Source organism: Argiope bruennichi, chromosome 3 (genome assembly GCF_947563725.1).
Source record: "Argiope bruennichi chromosome 3, qqArgBrue1.1, whole genome shotgun sequence".
NCBI lineage: Eukaryota > Metazoa > Arthropoda > Arachnida > Araneae > Araneidae > Argiope > Argiope bruennichi.
The window spans coordinates 49,866,812-49,883,305 of record NC_079153.1 but is presented as its reverse complement, the minus strand read 5'-3'; the positions used below and the strand labels follow the sequence as shown (position 1 = coordinate 49,883,305).

Here is a 16,494-nt window from a genome sequence, read left to right as displayed (position 1 = left end):
TATTTCAGTGAATTTTATAAACTCTATTTAATAATTATTTTAATGTACATTGTTCTCCTAAATAAAGTGATCGTCTAAGATGTATAAAATTTGTAGGTTGAACATTATAATGTGATGCGGTATTCCTACTTTTTTCATATCTAATGAATCCTCTAAATATGAAGTTGTAATCTCTCGTATAATGTTGTACATTAAAAGTTTTCTATTTATAATAATAATAATAATAATAAAAAAGACTGTTAAGTTTAGATTTTTGTGAATTTCAGTTTTGCAAATTATATTAATGTAGAAATTGAAAGATTCACAAGCAAATATTCTAATGAATACTTCAAAGTATTTTTGGTGATTTTTTTCTAAAAGTCATTAGAAAATATTTTCTGAAAATGAATCTTGTACGCTCTAAGAATAATTTCTCCAAGCTTAAGATTTAAATATGAAATTTTGTATAGCTATTCTGCAAAATTTTTTCAAACCTTCAAACTTTAAGCAACTATACATAAATATATGTTTTATAATTATATTTTCATCTTTTCTGTATTAAATATTTTAGTCATTTTTGAAGATAATTAATCGAAAGTATTTTATCCTTGCCCCCCCCCCCGAAAAAAAAGTTAGTCCTTAGATTCCTCATTTGCTAAAGCAATTATTTTTTCAACCAGTTGAATGTGGCTCATATGGCGAAGCTAAAGAATGAAAGTTCATATTGGTAAAAATAATAAAAAAAGGGAATTCATGCGAAAATGAAATATCATCCTTTAAAATATTTAGAAACATGTGACAAACTATATATAGATCGGAAAATATGATTTAAAATCAAAAATAAATTTTAACTCAACTCAAAATACATATGAAAAGTTGGAATCACAAATTCTAAACCGTCGAGAATCGCTGCCTTAAAGCTTTGGAAAGGGTTGTTCATGTTTGAATTAATTCATGGCCAGCAAGTTGCTATTGATTTGGCGCGCCGCGCTTGGCGACTTGGCCTTTTCAGACAACCCTGCTGAATCGCAAGTAGGTTGCATGGGCTGTCTATATGGAGAGTGATGGAAGTTTTTAACTAGTGTTACAAAACACATACTTTGGACAGAATAGAAAATTAATTTTTTAAGAACTCAGTGACCTATTGTGACACGTGTTACTTGTGAGACATAGTGACTTTTCACCTGGATTAAAAAATCTGTGAATGAAAGATCACTAGGGTAAGTTTAATTTCCACTTTCTACGGAGCATGTGCTCGAGTTTTACCGAAAACAAATGTTTTTCACTCAGAATGGTTTCAAGTTTTTATTACATTTCAAATTAAATCTGAAAAGTTTTTGTTTCTTAAAAAAATGCAGAAATGCTATTTAAAACTCATAAGAGTTTTCATGTTATTTTCGGTTATGGAACTTCACAGGTTATAGAAATATTTTATTGTTGTAATACGAATATCGTTTTTCAAAATGGTACTTTTTGTTTAAAATTCGGATAAATTCTTTTGTATATCAGTGGATTTAAAAGCAATATGGTATATAATTAAAGTGTTCAAATCAAATTGTAAATATCTAGAAAAATAATATGATGAATAGTTTGAAAATGTATATCAAAACTGAAAAAAGTAAACCACTCGTATAATTATAAAAAGCTCTATATTTGAAGATATATGAAATTTTGGTAGTTTGGTATGTTATAATTTACAAGCCATAATATATAAATAAATGCCGGTATATGTATATACATAATAGATATAATGCACAGAATAAATAACGCACAGAATTGGTAGTCATAATGATACAAAATACGAAGCGTCATTTTAACCAATTAAAACGTTTTTTAACAATTTGATTTTTAATGAAATGTTGACTAAAAATATAGTTTTTATACTCTTTTTAATAATGGCTGCATAGAACTGTAAAAAAGAAAATATATAGAAGAAACTGTGAGACAATTTTTTTATTCCATGCAGATGTAAAAAAATTTATATTGCATTAATTCTTCTTTTTCTTCCCCCCAAAATACAGTATTTAACTTTATATTAATCATTTATTAGGTTAAAGAATGTACTAGTCAGCAGTGATTTCTTGTAAAAATTTTATTCTTATTTTTTTAAACAGTGAATTTAGCAGGGTTTCTTTTCTTTTTCATTTCTTATTAATATTGGTTTGAAGTGATGAATTCCATTGGCTTATTCAAATTATTTTATGTGAATATATATATTTTTTGATGAAAATAACGATTCTTCAAATAATTGTTGTTAAAATTTGAATTACACTATAATATAAAGCACACGTGACCTTAACATCACGTGAAAGTATTTTTTTATGAGACTTCCATTGTCTAGTATAATGATGCAATTCGAAATTTAATACTTGTTTGAATTGAATGCTTAAATTTATTTTTCCAATTCACACTGAAATAATTGCTTGACAATTAAAATTGTATAATTCTTTTGCTTTCGTTAGCAAATATTTGTTTATTAAAATTTTATAAAACGGAAAAATAAGATAATTTTTTTGTAATTAAATTATTGAAGACATTTGTTTAGGTCTGTTATTTTTGCTTCAAATTGTATTTGTGAATTAGTTTATTTAACTAAATTATTTTTTAAATTCTTTTCAAAACTCTTTTGCCTGAAGGTTATGAGTATTTATAAATTACTTCTAAGAATAATTGTATTATTTTTTCGGTAGTTTTGTTTTTATAGTCTTTGGAGAAAAATAGGAAAATATTAATAGTAAAAACTTTTTGTGAGATAATTTATAAAAAAAATTCGGAAAATATTGGTTTAATTTATTATGATTTATCTACTGTTGAAAAAGTTTTTCTGTTTATTTTTACAATTATTTTTCCTATTATTATTACAATTCATTACTTTTTATTTTTCTATTTACTTTTTTAAATAATTTTTTTTAAATTTATAGTTATTAATTGAATAGTCACTTTTAAAAATATTACTACATTTTAAAATTTTTAAATTTAAATGTATTTTTTAAAATTTTTTATCATTAAATTGAATTTTTAAAAAAATTTGGTTGTCTCAAATTACATTTTCTCTCTCTTAATACCTTAAGAAAAAAAGAATGATAATAAAAATATATACTTCGGATATCATTTTAAGGATATTTTGTAAAAATAATATTTTCCTTTTGAAAATATTTATAGTTCTATAATGAAATTATTCAAATATCCTAAATATTTCAGAACAATTTTTGCAAGAATTTTTAATTTAGTATCATGCGATGTATGCTGGTAAACAAGAATATAAATTGTTAAATATCCTCTAAATACAATAATTAATAAAATAAAATTGTAGTCAGGATTACAGGAAATCTATAATTTTGATTGTTGGTCTCAGTTTTGAATAATTGTATCAGATAAACCTGAATTTTTTTTATAAATAAATAGCTCAAATTGAAAAAAAAGGTACTCTTGAAAAATGTAATTCGCCATACCAACTACTACTTTTAGTAGAATATCGTCAGCCTAATATGGTTGGAAAAAAAAATCATTAAAATTTTCTTAAAGTAACCAGACATTTTAAAATTGTCGGTGCAGTCCAATTGAATAAATAGAAAATATTAATTAAAAATAAATAGTTTATTTTAAAAAAGATAACTAAATATATTTGCCCAGAATTGGAAACGTTATTTAAATGGATGACCTGAACTGTCCCATTTTTTACTTATAAAATGATATTTCATAATAAAGACAGATGAACTAGATTTAAATTTTAGAAAATAGTTAAAGAACCCCCCCCCCGCCCCCGTACTCTTCATAATCATTGACCACAATAGTAACCAATGTAAATCTACTATGACCAATAATCTTGGAGGAAGAACAGTAAAAGTAATTGCAAAATATATTATTTGTTTGTCTTTTCGTTTTTTTTCTTTGATTTTTTTTTAAATAAACGATTTTGTTATGGATTTTTATTTTTATCATTATTATTATTTATTTATCTTTTGATTTAGCCCGATATTTAATGGAACATTGGCAAATCGTAAGGCAAGCTTTCGATCCCTACTTTGTATATATTTATATTTTTCTAAAAAATTCTTTAAGTGGGTGGAGGAGCAAAGGATAAAAAATATGAAATGAATACTCTAAAATCCGATACTCTTCAAATAAAAATTTAGCAATTAAGTCCATTCATTTATAAAAATATAATTCATTTTGCACAAAAAATATTTGTTATGAAAATGTCTTATTATTTATTTGCCTTTTTCGTTCTATTATTTTCTTTTTAACGTAGCATTGCAAATCGTTTATAATTTTGTTTTATATTTTTCGTTTTATAATTTTCACTGTACTTCATTCTTCAAAATTATTTATTTAATGGCATTTTAAAGCAGTTTTGGCGAAATAAGAGAATCTATATTAAAAATTGTGCAAGAAAAGGAGGTTGTGTGGGAAGTTGTCTTATTCTTATCATTCTTTAATCGTATAAGCATCTAAAATGTGTATGCTGAAAGGTTTCTTACAACAAACTCATTTGCTTGTGAATGGGTAGATTATCAGTGTAGCATCTTCCATTGATAAATGCGCAGTGTATCTGCCCAACACTTAAAAAAATGGCAGTTTTTGATATTATGTATCTTGCATCAAAGCTCGTATGTGTGGCATAGGTGGTTGATGTATCTTGCATCAAAGCTCGTATGTGTGGCATAGGTGGTTGATGTATCTTGCATCAAAGCTCGTATGTGTGGCATAGGTGGTTGATGTATCTTGCATCAAAGCTCGTATGTGTGGCATAGGTGGTTGATGTATCTTGCATCAAAGCTCGTATGTGTGGCATAGGTGGTTGATGTATCTTGCATCAAAGCTCGTATGTGTGGCATAGGTGGTTGATGTATCTTGCATCAAAGCTCGTATGTGTGGCATAGGTGGTGGTTGATGTATCTTGCATCAAAGCTCGTATGTGTGGCATAGGTGGTTGATGTATCTTGCATCAAAGCTCGTATGTGTGGCATAGGTGGTTGATGTATCTTGCATCAAAGCTCGTATGTGTGGCATAGGTGGTTGATGTATCTTGCATCAAAGCTCGTATGTGTGGCATAGGTGGTTGATGTATCTTGCATCAAAGCTCGTATGTGTGGCATAGGTGGTGGTTGATGTATCTTGCATCAAAGCTCGTATGTGTGGCATAAGTGGTTGATGTATCTTGCATCAAAGCTCGTATGTGTGGCATAGGTGGTTGGATATAATTTCGTTTGTTCGGTTAGTATTCTATATTAAAGCTGTAGATGAACTCCTTTGACTCAATAATTCTGTAAAATATACAATAAAAATAATATCACATTTTTAATCACTGCTTTTATATACTACCTTAATTGACGTATTATGAAAAGTATTAGTTACCGGAATTATATAGCTCCATTCAAAATTTGTTTCATTTATTTCTCTAAAGTGATAAGTATGAAGAAATATTATTTGCGAAGGAAGTAAAAACAGATATCATAATATCTACATAAAGAAATAACTACATAAGTGTATATATGACACTATTATTTAAAAATGTAACAAGTTAGATGATTATTATACTTTGGTATTTTATATATAGAGATATTTATTATATATATTAATCTTTTTTAATTTCCTTTTTCTGCCTTGCATTACGTAGCTAATAAAAAAGTAGCAAAGATGCAATTTCATTTAAATTATTAAAAAATATATAAATTTTATATATTCTTTGGCAGTCATATTGAATGAAAATATCATATGCATTCAGAAATATTGCATATAGTTTCATCAGCGCGTTTTTACACATATTCAAGGAAAATATTATATTTTTGATTATGGCATTTAATTAATTTTAACAAATTTCTCAGTTCGATTTGCTGGGTAATATTGGACGAATTGATTATCTAATAGGTAAAATGAGCAATTGCCTAAAGACCTCGCAACTTTCTTGACCTCCGAGAATTTTTTTGCATTGCTTTCACAACTATTTAATTTTTTACTGTCTTTTAATTTAAAAGAGTCATGTACTCGAAATTTTTCAAATTAAAATAAAATATCATTTAAGTTTTAGGTTATTATTTTTATACTCGTGTTATTATTTCTTTCGTGTTTTCTGATTCTCCTGTATTGTCATACTATTTTTTTGTAGTTGAGCAACTGATTCATAACTTAACAGTTCTGTCAAATTTTGTATTAGAATAATAAGAATGTGTTAAAAAATTTGTAATCCTCTTAATGTTTTTCTTTAAAATTACTTTTAAATTTAAATTCATTTTTTTACGCCAGACATTCAAACTACTTTTCTTGAAGGTGACCTACTGTTTGAAATTTTTTTTATTTAAAGTAGTCATAACATTTGATAGAAGCTGTTTGTATAAAAGTTAAATTAAAATAGTAAAATTAATACAGGAAGTTTGGAAAAAAGAAAATAAAGAAATGGCATTGTATAAGAGCCTTTATAGGGCTTAATCCTTTATTCTTTCTTTGTAAATGGCTTAATCCCTCCATGTATATTCCCTTGCAAGGAATGTCAAATTATAGAGGTCATTCGAAGGGATTACAGAAATTTGATACTCCCATTGGAAATATATACTCGCTTTACTTAGCTCTCTACATATTATGGGGCTTGATCTTTTATTCCCTTCTAGTAAATGGCTTAATCCCTCCATGTATATTCCCTTGAAAGGCATCTTAAATCTTTATTTTATTCTCTACATATTACAGGGCTTCATCCCATATTCCCTCCGTGTAAATGGCTTAATTTCTCTATGTAAATTCCCTTGCAAGGAGTGTCAAATTATAGAGATTATTCGAAGGAATTGCAGAAATTTGATATTCCTTTTGAAATGTATACCATCCTTATTTACTCTCTACATATTACAGGGCTTCATCCCTTATACTCTCCTTGTAAATGGCTTAATTCCTCCATGTAAATTATTTACTTGCAAGGAATGTCAAATTTTAGAGGTCATTCGAAGGAATTACAGCGATTTGATACTCCATTTCAAATGGATACTCGCTTTATTTAACTCTCTACATATTACAGGGCTTAATCCCTTATTCTTTCTTTGTAAATGGCTTAATTCCTCCATGTAAATTTCCTTGCTAGGAATGTCAAATTTTAAAGGTCATTCCAAGGAATTACAGCGATTTGATACTCTATTTGAAATCTATACTCTCTTTCTTTAACTCTCTACATATTGTGGTGAGCGTTGGGAAACATTATTACAAACGGAAGTGGAAGTAAATATGTCTTACTATCCGGAAAGAAATATCTACAAAGGAAGAAGCGACGAGTGTAGGGACTTTCCCATTATTGTGTTGAATGCAAGTTCCTCCGATGGAAGTGAATCCATTTGACTTTTGCTCTTTGAAAGCGAATCTAATTTTCATTCCCGAACTATTTTCGCTTTCCAGCGGCTAATCAGATATCGTATTTCTTTAAAACCTCCAGAAACTCAATTTGAAAATGGCAAGCGATCTGCTAATTAACTGACTAAAGCCTGGGGGAAAATCGTTTGGAATTGCGTTTTGTGTGTCGTATCAGTTTTAAGAAACGTCGGCTTAAATGACCTTGATGGAAATTTGCATAACGCATGTGTTATGTAACCTCTGTTTTTATCGTTTATGTTGTTTCTTTTTTTTAATAAAAATAAAAAAATATTTTAATTTTTATTAGACACGCCTTCGAATTTTTGAGGAAATGTAAATGTCACGTGTCACCCCTTCCAAAATTGGGAAAACCGTTTTTGAAATAATGCATGTTTATATACATAAAAATGGTACGATAATGCAAAAAGATAAAGGAATGAAATCAAATCTACTTTTTTCACATCAAAGTTAAAGTGTTCTATAAAATGTTGGATGATATCAAGTAGAAGAAAATCGTTCTGTCTGACCGTCTTTGTCTATGTGATCAGAATAATTCGGATATACAGCAATCTAGAACCAGCGAGAGTGGTCTCCGCAAAACTTTCTCGCAAATCCTTTATTAAAGGTGTTATTTACCATCATCGTTGGCATGTAGTTAATACACAAGTACCAGGAAATCGAATATTGGGACTTTTTTTTCCCCACAGCCGATTCAGAATACAGCAAGCTAGAACCAGCAAGAATGGTCCCTCCAAACTTTCTCGCACTTAATTCTTTATTAAAGTATTACTAAAGGCTTAGAGTTAACACAGAAATGTCAGAAAATCGAATAAGTATTTTGGACAACTTTTTTCCCCAGCCGATTGAAGCCAAAATTTGACAAAATTACAATTATAGTCATAAAATCACATTCCAAATTTCATTTATTTAAATGCTTGTGTTTACATGCATGCACAAATACAGACCAATAGACGATTAACTCCTTAACTAGTTTGTTTAAATTTCAGTACGCATCTCACCAAATTTTATCTATCTAGTTTTTCACATGTTCTAGTTATTGTATTCACTTATAATCAGACAACCGGGCAAATAGACCCACTCTGAATGAAAATGAATTTTGAGAGAAATCTACGAATTAGGCGTTAAATCCATGCACCAAATTTCATCCGTCTAGCTTAAATCTTTATTGATAGATAGACATGATTCAAAAATTGTATTTTTCGATCTTGAGGAGGTCTGAAACATGGAGATTTTTCAAATTTGAATTTTTTGGTAACTATAATATTTTCTCTTTGAAAACTTCATATGCGGGAAAGCAAAAATGAAATTATATCTATTAATAGAATGCTAACCTCTTTAAAATTTTGAGCCAAATGTTGATTGTCTGTTGATCTGTTCATATGTGCCTATATGAAAACTATAAACCTTACAACCTAAGTTCAGAGTACGAGGTTGATAAAAAACGTTTTATAAGTGATCGTGACGAAACAAAAAAAAATAAAAAAAAATGGCAGAATTCGGGCTGAAAAATCAAAGTTTGAATCCATTGATCTGCAAGAAGGAGTTCACAGTGCATTGTCAATTTTCTCAATTTTTCAATAAAATTAAACGGAAAATTTACCATATTCCGAAAATATACGGAAGTTGAAGGAAATACATTCTTGCGGTTAAAATACTGTTTAATCCGTAAAGTATTTTGTGTAGGAATAAATAAATAATAAAAAAATAAATTTATTCATGAATTCAAGCATTGTTGGAATGTTTTAAAAATTTCCGATGTATAAGATTCAGTTATAAATCTAAAAGAAGTCACAAACTTAAAAATGTAGTTTCATACTGATTTCATTATAGATTTGCTGCATTAATTGTATATTTGTCTTACAATGGTATCTAATAAAGAGATGTTTACAATTTTGCTTTGTTTCATCTTCAATATTTAAAATAACAATTACTTTCTTCTGTATTTATATTTGTCCTACATTAAAGGTAATTCGATATTAGTATCTTATCTACTTGAAACCGAAGTTTCCCATTGAAAATATCCTGGAAAAGTAATCCTAGGGTATGGTGTCAGCACTGGTATTTGAATTCTGGAACGATTAAAAAGATCTATACCTTATAATCAATCACTTTTTGGGTTACAACATTGCCATTTTCTGCGCATTAATGGTTATCTTTATTGTAGGAAAAAAAAAAAAAAAAAAATGGAGAAAAAATAGTGGGAGGTGGTCTTTGCAAAACTTTCTCGCAAACTCTGTAATAAAGTTGTTATCCTAGAGAACACTTTGCATAGCTTCGGCGTACAATAATTACAAAATATTAACTTTTAACGTGAATTTAGCATTTTTATTAATCTCTCTTGTCATTCTTGGCGAGCTATTTGGCGACTTCCCCGCTTGCGGTTAATAGCATCCAAAAATCGAATTGGTTTTAAATGCGTTTTTCTCAACCGATTAAAAAGAAAATTTGGCGCAGAACTTTAGTTATAGTCACAGAATCACTTACCACATTTGATATATTTAATCACTTACCAAATTTGATACATTTTGTTTTTGTGTTATCGCGTTTACATGTTTCTAAAAGTACAGACCCTTGGCGGTCTGTACTGACTTTGACTGCCAGATTCACTTGTTGGACTTGAATCAAAATTTGATAGGTATCTGGTGTATAAATGTTAATTTTGTGTACGAATTTTATCTATCTAGCTCTCTTCGTTTTTAATTATCATGTTAAATTATATTCGAATAGCCGAACTGATAGATTTCCTCTGAGCAAATTTTGCTCAAAATTACATTGAAATTTACAAATTGGTTATAAGACCAATCAATTCTGATCAAAGCGTTTTTGAATTATCATTGTCAAAGACAGAAAAACAGACTGACGAACATTTAAAAAAAATGTATTTTTCGAACTGAGGGTGGCTTGAAACGTGAAGAATGGTCAAAATCTCGAGTTCGAATTTTTTGACGATTACTATACTTTCTCTATACTACGTATATGAAAGAGTAAAAAACAGTGTGCAAGGCATGAAAAATTTCTTAAAAGTGGTGGTAAAAAAATTAGTACTGCATGTTATTTCATATTATGATGAAAATATTTTACTAAAAGCTTTCTTTCTTACTTAGTTCCGAAATAGTGTGCACTTACCGAACTCATCTCATACCATAGTATAGATTCATCATCTTTATAAAGAACTCTAATAGTATCTTTTTTAATCACTCTATGCATTTATTATGAATACGATTCAGATAGAACTGGCCTTGATTTTTACACATGAATCATTGGGTGATGTCAGCTTTGCAAATAAAATTAGACAGGCAGAAGTGCGACAGCGATTTGACTGAAACTGAACAAGTCGAATCTTCATACTCAAGAATTAACACTGAATGTTTACTTAAAACATTTCGATTGTTAAAACAGAATAATTTCTAGTTATTCATTCAAAAGGATTGACACATATTTATGTCCTGGTCACGATTATTATATTTCAAGATAATAATATCCAAGCTTAATCAATCTCATTCTTTAGCTGTCTGAATTGATTGATAGCCTCCTAGAAACGAGTTTTTGCTATAGAAACGAATATTTGAATAATCGATTTCTATAGTTAACAGTGTAGTTCTCTTAATCTTTTTTATTAATTTTCGCAGTAGTCGATCATCATCACAAGAAATATGCTATCGATTTGTGCTTGAATATTCATGCCAAACAAAAGAAGGAGAGGCGATTAACTATTATTCATTTTTTACAACACAATAGCGTTTAGAATAGCTCATCAGGAATCAAGTACTTCTGAAATTGGTTTTCCAATTTCTTTATTGTTTATATATTAGTTAAGTAGAGCATTTAGTAATCCAAGTAATGAAATACCTGACCTTTTCTCTTGAGCGAAAATGGACGAGAAAATTTTCCAGAAACTTGTGGTCTCATGAATTTAAATTGCTCGAGACATACTTCTGATAATAAATCGGTAATCAGAATCTTGAACAACTAATTTCAATCTTCGGCAATTTCGATCTCTAAAACATAATATAATTTGCATTAGACGTTGTTATGCATTTCTGTTCCATAACTATAAATGACTTTTAAAGTTTTTTTTTTATATTTAATTGGATTAGTAGAATTATATATCGTTTGGCCTAGAGGAAAAGACAACAACACAGAAAACCTTTTTCGATATCGTTTCTTTTATAGTTTGATTGGCAACAGTAATCTTACCTTGGTAAACTTTGGTTGCGCCGTGATAAAACAAAGAATAAAGTTTCTTAAAAATAAAATTTTCTACAATGATGTTTTGACAAATTAGTTTGGGTGGGAAGGTGCCTCCTCCCATTCGGAAGTGATTTTATCTTATTTGACAATGAAGGATTTTCGTATTAGTTCCAGTTTTTTTGTTTTTGGAGATAAATTTGAAAAACAGTAGGAATTTTATTATGTTTCCAAAACAAAAATCATAAGTTTAACTATTACTTCTAGATTTCGTTTTCTTATTTTGACTTCCAAAAATAAGTATTTTATGTTTTGTGCTCGACTGTTTTGAAACATTTTACTAAGCCTACATTATTATTAGTATAATAAATTAATAATTAAAAAAATATAATGTTATGTTAAAAAATTTTAGTACTTTTTTTCAAGTACTACTCCAGAATAACGCACAACTGAATTGTGAACAAAAAGTAATAAACTACTTATATTATCCGTTAGTTGTAATAGTAGAGGTGAACTTTTTAAAATAAGATTTCATAAAGATTTTAGTACGTTATTATGTCTTGTATATTATAAGGTTTCATTTAATTCATGTAATAAAGTTACTTATAATGTATAAAATTTTAATATAAAATTAATAAGTTTTTGATTCTCTTTAAATTTTAATGTAAGTATTTATATGCATGTCTTCTTTCTTAAAGTTTGAAAGTACATAACATGTAACAATTGGCATTATTGGATATTTGAAATATTGTAGATGTTTTATTATTATAGATAGAAATTAAAATAGCGGTTTTTCTTTATCAGTTTGAGAAGTTTGAAAAATAAAATGCATAAATTTCATTCTTATATTGAAAACAATTCGGATAGTTTTGATTGCCTCGCCTTTGGATGTTGCATTCTATTTAAATTATTGTATAATTAATAATTATTTAATTCATTAATTAAAAAAAGTTAAGATAGATATGTTGAAAAGTTAAAGTAGCGGAACGCACTGTTGAATTTTAGAAAATAATTCGATTCAAAAGAAAACGATGTCTAAACGAGTTACGTATTGGAGCGATGTCATATTCAGCAGTGTCTGTGTTTCTTTATTTGGCCCTAGAAAAAAAGAAATCTTTTCTCTCTTTTTCTTTTCATTTCAGTGATTTCAGCGTTTTGCCTTTCATTTTTTTATATCTAAAAACAGGAATTACTGCAATTTAAAGCTGTAAAAATCTATCATAAATGGGAAAAATTAAAAGTTCACATAGGAACAGTATTCCTGTTGACACTATTTCCGTGTATTTGACTTACGATTAGTATAATGCAATACCTTGACCTAAATCTTTAGTGCGGGTATTATGACCTCAATAGCATGTATTTATTAAATATGTTAGGAGAAAGTTCAACCCACCATCTCTTATTCTAGGCTACTAGCTTTATCCCCTATTCTACCATCCCTTATTCTAAACTAGTTACTTCTTTTTATTTTTCTTAATTATATGAAAGATATCTGGTTTGGATTTTTTTTTATTAATAACAGTTACATAACATACTCATGCAAATATTGAATATTCTCATGCCTTTTTTGATATGGCTGTGATAAATGTAGCTTCAGAATTAATTTTCTCTTTTTTTGGTAACTACATATTCATTGCTATTTCATTTGCTAAGGTATAATTAGAGAATAGTGGATCCCAGTTGTTTTTCCCCTCTTATACCCTTTGAATATTCTTTTTATTTTCGAATATATCTTATGATTATAGTCCCACTCCAACTCTCCTTTTCCACAACGAAATTTTTCTTTATCAATGTTTCCATGTTGTATTGATTCGATTTGTGAAATTCATTTTTGATTTTACATTTCATCCCATTTTTAGAAGGGACATTTCAATACCTTTTTAATGTGGTAAATTTCATAAAATTTTGAAATGACGACAAATGCAATCTTTTTTTGAAGCTACTTCAAGCTAGCCTTAATGTTTTTACTCTCTCGTATGCTAAGAATTAAAAAATGCATTGGGGGAAAAAAAAAAACTGACCTTAACATTTTGAAGAATTTTCACATTTCAGATCTCCGAGATCGATTAACACATTTTTGGAATCTGCTGTCTGTCTGTGAAAACATTAACTCAGAAATGCTTCAGGCTAGATAGATGAAATTTGGATGTGCCTTAAATATCAAATCTCTATATTTCAATAAAATTTTGAACAAAAACCTTATAAATTAAAGTTGTCTGTCTGCCTGTCCGAGTGCAAGTGAATCCAATAACAACTAAGCGTATGTATATAACCTTTGTAATTTAAACATAGGTTTAGTATCTAAATTGTTAACCCATGTCAAAGTTTGAACTAAATCTGTCAACAGGTTAACTGTTTTTCCGTCAGTACATTATCATGCTCGTAAATACGATATAAAAATGCAGTGATTTAGATAAATGAAATCTAGAATATAATCTTGTAATTAAAATTCTGATTTTAATCGGTTTCAAAACTGATACATTCCTGCGTTTGCAGGTTTCTTCATATGAGTTAAAATGACAACAGAGGCGAAAATACGTTCCTGGTTTTCTTCATTGTACTAGAAAGAGCAACATAGTCATGAGCGGCGATTTGAAAGTAAAAAATCTGAACTTTCATGATGTTCACGGCCTTTTACCGAGGTCCGCAATTTTGTGCGGTGCCGGGAGGGGTGTAACACACTTATTATAAGTTGATAGTTTGAATGAGAATCGTTTTCAGTGGTGTATAATAATGTTAGTTCCAACCAAAACCAATGAAAAGGTCGTTGAACTAATTTCGAATTAATAATAATTCGTAATTACTCATTGTGATAATCAACTATTCAAATGGAAGAAAAATCCATTGTGTTCTTTGGGTTTGTTACATGGAGCTGAAATTAATTAATAAAAGTAATCAGTTTTGGGTTTGGTTTAACTAATCAATTGGCTTCTTCGATTAAGTTAAATAAAGATTGATTGAGTCTGGAGCTAGATAGATGTTCTATCAAACTAACTGCGATATTAAAAAAAAAAATAATGCACATGCAAAACGAACTTGCTGTATCCATAAATTCTATCTTCATGGAAGTTATTAAATGCTATATTGCTATAACTAAAGTCTTAAAACTTTCCTTTCTTATTACTCAGAAGATTTTCGAATTTGAAGAACCCTTCTTCCGTACGAACTTGGGCAAACAAAATTTCGCATCTTTTTTTTTTTTTTTTTTTTTTGAAGTTCACTTATACAAAGTATAGAAAAAGTATTGTAATTGCCAAAAAATTCGAATCCTATATTTTGACGAATTTCTACATTTCAGATTTCTCTAATTGCGAGAATGCTTGTCTGACTGTCCTAAATAACTCGAATTAAAAAGATGAAATTTAGTATATTTTTAGACCACATTTGTCGATTTCTATTCAATTTTAAATAAAATCCAGAAGAAGTCTGTCGATCTGACTGAGTACAAATGTTTATAGCTACAAAATGTAAACAGCTATTTAGATAAAATTTTGTACACTAGTATCTAAACAGTAGATCTTCATCAAATTTTGAATTAAATCTTCTAAACTGACGACCGTCTGTCTTTCTGTACTTGTATGTATACATGTAAAATCAATGACTTTGTAAATTGATTTATGATCTGGTGACTTGAACTGTAGTTCTATGTCAAATTCTGATGCATCTAAAATTCATAATCACACCACAGATTCATTAAAAACGTTAAATTCGCAACAAATGTCTATATTTCTTCACTATTTTTCGCCAATGCCGTGCAAGACATTTGCAGCCTTACTCAAGGTCCTCAATTTTAACGGAGAGAGGAAGATGACTTTTATTAAAGAGATGCAAGAAAGTTTCGGAGAGACCAAGAGTAAATTTATCACAATTTTGGAATTTTTGGTGTTGAAAAGTATACGTCAAGTATTGTATTGACGAGAGGATACCAAAAAGCAATACACGTAATTTTGAACAGTAGCAATGCTTGACAATATAAAGCGAAAATGATAATATTACTAATTGATTACTTTTTGACATAACTGTTATTCACATTGTGGGATTTGTTCCAGCACTTATCAGTTTGGAAATTCAGATCTCATACAACGCCATTAGTTTTTATGAGGTCGTTGTCAGAGTGGAATTTTTTACCTGTTCATGTGTCCAGGCTGATGAAAGTTCAAGTGCGCCAAGTCGGTGGGTGATCTAAACCTTCCCAATCACATCCTTGTAGTTTCTCCTCCCGCTTGTGCAAAACTGGAATTGATATCTTCATATTTTCATTAGAAGTTTGACTCTGGCGACGGCTTCAAATGAACCATGCAACATTGGATCTACTCGCAACCGATGGTGTTGTATGAGATCTGACTTTTCTCATTCAAACAGTATTGGCACAAATGCCTCAGAATCAATGGCAGCTATGCCGAAAAGTAATAAATTTGTAATATTTAAAGTATGTGCATTACTTATTGATAGCTTGTCGTATTTCCACAATATGAAGATGAAGGTTTTAGTTTAGAAAAAGTTAGTTACAGTGACGCAACTATTTAAAGATTTCTGTGGCTAAGAATAACCTCATTACGGGAAGTTTTCTATTTTATCATTATATCAGTTGCTTTTTATTGCTTAAAAAGCATGGGACTCTTTATTTCTGATTATAATATTAGCAAAATTATACCCTCAAAGAATTGTTATATTTCATGTATGTTGATGGTTACGATTATACAGCTATTAAACATAATATTTTTCAGTTGGTCTTTTTTTTTTACTTTTTTTTATAAGTAGTATACAAAAATATCATAATCGTCAAAAAATGAATCAATTTTCATGTTTCATACCTTCTTGAGTTCGAAAAACGATTTATATCTGGCTGACTCTCTGTCTGCTTGTCTATGAAAATGATATCACTAAAACATGTTGAGTAAGAGCAATAAAATGTTGCATGTATTCTTAGCATCAGATTTGTAGACTTCTATAAACATTTGGAGGAAATGCATT

General features: G+C 28.9%; 1 protein-coding gene across 2 annotated transcripts in view; it reads left to right on the top strand.

Annotated features, from left to right (window-relative positions):
• The first annotated feature begins 1,028 nt into the window (after nt 1-1,028).
• The window catches only part of LOC129963793 (cytokine receptor-like), a 237,786-nt gene continuing 222,320 nt past the window's right edge, over nt 1,029-16,494 (top strand). For both annotated transcript variants that reach the window (XM_056078354.1, XM_056078346.1), the window contains exon 1: nt 1,029-1,199. The gene's annotated coding sequence lies outside the window, so the exon portion shown is untranslated. The remainder of the gene's footprint in view (nt 1,200-16,494) is intronic.